At 39.3% G+C, this 6,715-nt stretch overlaps 1 pseudogene; it reads left to right on the top strand.

Moving 5' to 3' along the window:
- Positions 1-2,310: 2,310 nt before the first annotated feature.
- Positions 2,311-3,245, top strand: LOC129653775 (olfactory receptor 8G1-like; annotated as a pseudogene).
- Positions 3,246-6,715: the final 3,470 nt, after the last annotated feature.

Here is a 6,715-nt window from a genome sequence, read left to right as displayed (position 1 = left end):
TCATCCTCTGTTGTCCCCTTCTCCTCCTGCCCCCAATCCCTCCCGGCATCAGAGTCTTTTACAGACTGTTAAATTCTTTATAATATCAAAGGCTATCAGATCCACAGGCTAATAGTATCTTCTAGAATCATTATCATTATAAAAGTGTCTGTTACTCTTCTCTACATTAACATCATCTACAAATTTCATAATGATTTCTTTTATGATATCATCAGAGTTATTAGCATATTTTTTAGTACAAGATTAAGTATATAGTACCATGGAATAATTCTCAAAATAATATCTCAAAGTGCAAGTTCCAATTTTTTTAAAAGTAAATTTGTATTTAAAAAGGTGAACAGTTTTACCTGCTGTTATCACTAAACTCTACAAAATAACTTTTTTAAAATTCACAATTTTGCAATGTCCTGACAGCTAAAGACTAAGAGGACCTTACTTTGAAATGATAATCTTCATAATCACAACTGAAATTTATGCCTATGGATGAAAAGTGTCAATAACAAGAGGGTGGCAGAAAATAAATGTTGGTATCATAATTGTAAATTTTACCATCTCTTATGCTCATTGCACGTAGCATATGTTTTATGCATGTTTTGATTTTGAGATAGTATTTCCAGAAGACATCAGTGTTAGCTCAAGTCCTTAATTACCACTTTTATTTCTTGTGGATATGTCAATTGTTTTTATCTGTACTATTAGGAAATTATTATCCATATTTATACTGAAAAACCAGTCATGGCTAACAAGTCACTTAAGTCTCTGAATTTATTAATAGCATCTTCATCTATATAATGGGAATAATACATGCATAAGGTTGTTGGGCAGAGAAGGCAATGGCACCCCACTCCAGTACTCTTGCCTGGAGAATCCCACGGACAGAGGAGCCTGGTAGGCTGCAGTCCATGGGGTCGCTAGGAGTCGGACACGACTGAGCGACTTCACTTTCACTTTTCACCTTCATGCATTGGAGAAGGAAATGGCAACCCACTCCAGTGTTCTTGCCTGGAGAATCCCAGGGACGGGGGAGCCTGGTGGGCTGCCGTCTATGGGGTCTCACAGAGTCGGACATGACTGTAGCGACTTAGCAGCAGCAGCAGCAGCAGCAAGGTTGTTGGGACATCATTTATAAAAGGCCTTGGACAGCACATGGTATGCACTGAATAAATAGTAACCATTTTTGACACACTGATAATCTCTGATGATACCTCTTGGGTCTCTTTCTTTTGAAGTCATCACGCTGTGCTGTGCATGGAATCATCAGCTGTCTTCCAAACCCATATCCCAGAGATAGAAAGATGCAAATATTCTTTCTGCTTTTGTCTCTTGTGCCTATGGGAGAGTGCTTTGATTTGAAGGTGAGTTTGAAGGTGAGTACACACTGAGACCACACCCATGATGTTGTTATAGCCTCAGGATCATGCAAGATCAACATGCTGTAGCCCTAGTTTCCCAGAACCTGAGCCCAGGATAATAACAGGTCATACAAAGTACTTAGCACATGGTGAGTATTCTGTAAGAGATTTTAGGATGAATGAATTTAGGCTTTAATATTTCACACTTCTGAATTCTCCTCATTAAGAAACTCATGTCTTTCCTGGATGTGGAGTTCAAGTTGAACGACAGACTTATTGTTAGCCATCCAGTTGCTTTCTTGAGCTCTTTATGTGACTTTTTGAAAAGGTGACTGTAGTGAAGGTATTCACTGCAAAGGATCAGTTATTAATATAAAGTCTGTACTTTATATTAATTTTTCCACTTGCATTAATTACTGTGAATGGTTGCTCTGATATGACAAAGAGATAGAGATACAAGGGCAGATATGAGTAGCTAAACGAAGAGATGAAAAGTGAGACAGAAAGGCCTTATTTTGTATCCTTGATCACATACTTATTATATGCCTAACTGTGGGAAAATATCCAACCACTATATTAGTTATCCAACATGTAAAATAGGCATAATATTTTCTCTGTAGAAGAGCTGAGAGTAATAAAAGCAAATCATGGAAAGTTCTTATAATAAAGGTAACAGAAAATTTCTTTGGCTGTCTAGGGACTGGACAATACGGAGACCTAATGGGAGAGTGCTTTGCTTTGATAGTATAGAATAAACAAAGGAACATTCTATCTTATATTCATTACTTACACATCCTATGTTACTGAGATGCACTTTGACCATTAATGTAGATCAGGAACAGAGAACTGGAGCTATCTGCTTGAAAAGTCTTGGTTTTTATATTACACATCATTGTGTTATAAGACAATAAATATCCACTTCAATTCTTCATTTCTTCCATAAAATTCCCAGAGGAAAATGGCAGCAGGAAATCACTCCTCAGTGACTGAGTTCATCCTTGCTGGGCTAACAGAGCATCCAGGACTCCAGCTGCCCCTTTTCCTCCTCTTCCTAGGAATCTATGTGGTCACAGTGGTGGGAAACCTGGTCATGATCATACTGATTGGGCTCAGTTCTCACCTGCACACCCCCATGTATATTTCCTCAGCAGCTTGTCCTTCATTGACCTCTGTCAGTCCACTGTCATTACCCCCCAGATGCTGGTGAGCTTTGTGACAGAGAGGAATACTATCTCCTACCCAGCATGTATGACTCAACTCTTCTTCTTCCTTGTTTTTGTTATATCAGAATGTCATATGTTGGCTGTAATGGCATATGATCGCTATGTTGCCATCTGTAACCCCTTGCTTTACAATGTCACCATGTCTTATCAGCTCTGTTCTCGCATGGTAGTTGGGGTTTATATCATGGGCTTGACTGGTGCCACAGCTCACACAGGCTGCATGCTAAGAGTGCTTTTCTGCAAGGCTGATGTGATCAACCATTACCTCTGTGATCTTTTTCCTCTACTGGAGCTCTCCTGTTCCAGTACTTACATCAATGAGGTGGTTGTTTTGTGTTTCAGTGCATTTAATATCCTCACTCCAATCCTGACCATCCTCAGCTCCTACATCTTCATCATCTCCAGCATCCTCCAAATCCACTCCAAGGAGGGCAGGTCCAAAGCCTTCAGCACATGCAGTTCCCACATCTCAGCTGTTGCTATTTTCTATGGATCTGCAGCATTCATGTACCTGCAGCCATCATCAGTCAGCTCCATGGACCACGGGAAAGTGTCCTCTGTGTTTTACACCATTATTGTGCCCATGCTGAATCCCCTGATCTACAGCCTGAGGAATAAAGATGTCAAAATTGCCTTCAATAAAATCCTTGGAAAAAAAAGTTTACTGTGAAAATGAATATTTTGCCTTGGCAAAAATTTATAATTTCTTGAGAAAGTTTGGTAAGGAAACAGTCCAGACACAGAAATGTCCACAAATAATGAGATCATTGCTTCTATTAATACTTGATTATTTGGGATGAAAGTGGCAGGGAGAGGACTGGAGTCATAGTGTTATCATATGGAGAGCAGCACTGTTTGAGGCTGTGCCAGTGTCCACATGTCCATAAAACTCTGTATTACATCTAAACATTAATACAGTATTCAAAGGCCTTCATGTGGATTATTACAAGCATGCAATATGGAACTTTTTTTAGCCAAGACTTATTCATCTTTAAAATTTTTTTTTTAATTTTTAATTTTTATTTTTTTGGCTGCCTTGCGTGACTTGCAATATCTTAGTTCCCCCAACCAAGAAGTAAACTTGGGTCCACAACGTTGAAAATGCTGAGTCCTAACCTCAGGACTGCCAGGGAAATTCAAAATTTATTTATCTTAATTCAAGGAATAAATCCATCTAATCAGTATCCTTTGATTTTCTCAATATGTTGTGCCCCTATTGCTGTTTACTAGTAAGACAAATGTTTCTGGAAGTGTGATCTCTATAATAAACAATGTTTAACCATTTGGAATCTATAAAATTCAATCTTTAATTCTTAGTTTGTACACACAAATGTATTAGGAGGTACAAGAGCATATGATGGGTGATAAGACATAATTCTTATGTAATGGGACACACATATGTTCCACACTATTGTGGAAGAGATTGACAGTAATAAACAGCCCTGAAGAATTATGTGTATTTTTTTATTTTATTTTATTTTTATTATTATTTTTTACTTTACAATATTGTATTGGTTTTGCCATACATCAACATGCATCCACCACAGGTATACACGTGTTCCCCATCCTGAACCCCCCTCCCACCTCCCTCCCCATACCATCCCTCTGGGTCATCCCAGTGCACCAGCCCCAAGCTTCCTGTATCCTGCATCGAACCTGGACTGGCGATTCATTTCTTATATGATATTATACATGTTTTAATGCCATTCTCCCAAATCATCCCCCACTCCCTCTCCCACAGAGTCCAAAAGACTGTTCTATACATCTGTGTCTTTTTTGCTGTCTCGCATACAGGGTTGTCATTACCATTTTTCTAAATTCCATATATAATACACACTGAGGAAACCAGAATTGAAAGAGACGTGTACCCCAATGTTCATCACAGCACTATTTATAATAGCCAGGACATGGAAGCAACCTAGATGTCCGTCAGCAGTTGAATGGATAAGAATTATGTGTATTTTGACTTATATCTTTATGCAGGATTCCTTACTCCACTGTTCTGAGATAATTCTACCATCTCCATTTCCCTGACAATCCTGTACCCATTTTCTCTTGTCTCTAAAAAAATCTTATTTTTTTTTTGCCATTCATATTATAGAATCTTAGATTTAGAAATGACATTCCTTTATTATTACAACTATATAGATAGTTCACTCACAAAGTTTAAAATTGAAAAAAGATTTTCTGATTAATCGCCAAAATTTGGAAAACTCAGCAGTAGCCATAGGACTCGAAAAGGTCAGTTTTCATTCCAATCCCAAAGAAAGGCAATGCCAAAGAATGCTCAAACTACCGCACAATTGCACTCATCTCATACGCTAGTAAAGTAATACTCAAAATTCTCCAAGCCAGGCTTCAGCAATACATAAATTGTGAACTTCCAGATATTCAATCTGGTTTTAGAAAAGGGAGAGGAACCAGAGATCAAATTGCCAACATCTGCTGGATTGTGGGAAAAGCAAGAGAGTTCCAGAAAAACATCTATTTCTGCTTTATTGACTATGGCAAAGCCTTTGACTGTATGGATCATAATAAATTGTGGAAAATTCTGAAAGCGATGGGAATACTAGACCACCTGACCTGCTTCTTGAGAAACCTATATGCAGGTCAGGAAACAACAGTTAGAACTGGACATGGAACAACAGACTGGTTCCAAACAGGAAAAGGAGTACGTCAAGGCTGTATATTGTCACTCTGCTCATTTAACTTCTATGCAGAGTACATTATGAGAAACGCTGGGCTGGAGGAAGCATAAGCTGGAATCAAGATTGCTAGGAGAAATATCAATAACCTCAGATATGCAGATGACACCACCCTTATGGCAGAAAGTGAAGAGGAGCTAAAGAGCCTCTTGATGAAAGTGAAAGAGGATAGTGAAAAAGTTGGCTTAAAGCTCAACATTCAGAAAATGAAGATCATGGCATCTGATCCCATCACTTCATGGGAAGTAGATGGGGAGGCAGTGGAAGCAGTGATAGACTTTATTTTTTTGGGCTCCAAAATCACTGCAGATGGTGATTGCAGCCATGAAATTAAAAGACAATTACTCCTTGGAGGGCTTCCCTTGTGGCTCAGCTGGTAAAGAATCCGCCTGCAATGTGAGAGACCTGGGTTCAATCCCTGGGTTGGGAAGACCCTTTGGAGAAGGGAAAGGCTACTGACTCCAGTATTCTGGCCTGGAGAATTCCATGGACTGTAAAGTTCATGGGGTGTCAACGAGTCGGACATAACTGAGCGACTTTCACTTATTACTCCTTGGAAGGAAAGCTATGACCAACCTAGATAACATATTTAAAAACAGAGACATTAATTTGCCAACAAAGGTCCATCTAGTCAAGGCTATGGTTTTTCCAGTGGTCATGTATGGATGTGTGAGTTGGAATGTGAAGAAAGCTGAGTGAGAAGAATTGATACTTTTTAATTATGGTGTTGGAGAAGACTCTTGAGGGTCCCTTGGACTGCAAGGAGATCCAACCAGTCCATTCTAAAGGAGATTAGTACTTGATGTTCTTTGGAAGGACTGATGCTGAAGCTCAAACTCAATACTTTGGCCACCTCATGCGAAGAATTGGAAAAGACTCTGATGCTGGGAGGGATTGGGGGCAGGAGGAAAAGGGGACAACAGAGGATGAAATTGCTGGATGACATCACTGACTCGATGGACATGAATTTGAGTGAACTCCTGGAGTTGGTGATGGACAGGGAGGCCTGACGTGCTGTGATTCATGGGGTCACAAAGAGTCGGACACGACTGAGCGACTGAACTGAACTGATGATCAGCTTGGAACAATCTCATACAGAGTTTGTCTTTCATTAATTCTCATATAAATATATATTAATTTCTAAAAAATATACAGTTCCTCATGTACAATTAGAATTTTCAAGATGTCACAGGAGTGGATATCAGAAAATTACTTATATTCAGTTTTAGTCACAATTAGATGTGACTGCATCACACACACAGAAGTACACACATACTGTGGTCTGTAAGTCTGAATGTGAATCAGGATAGGTTCAGTGGCTTACTGGGGACATAAGCTGCTTTTCAATTGTGACTCTGCTACAACATCTAGCTTCCACCCACGTTTTGGTCTCAGAGAGTAGTTCCAGATTCATCTTTCATCTCTACGCCTCAGC

Source organism: Bubalus kerabau, chromosome 5 (assembly GCF_029407905.1).
Source record: "Bubalus kerabau isolate K-KA32 ecotype Philippines breed swamp buffalo chromosome 5, PCC_UOA_SB_1v2, whole genome shotgun sequence".
In the NCBI taxonomy this organism is placed as follows: domain Eukaryota; kingdom Metazoa; phylum Chordata; class Mammalia; order Artiodactyla; family Bovidae; genus Bubalus; species Bubalus kerabau.
Note: the sequence above shows the minus strand (reverse complement) of the source record. Positions and strands in the feature narration are given on the sequence as shown.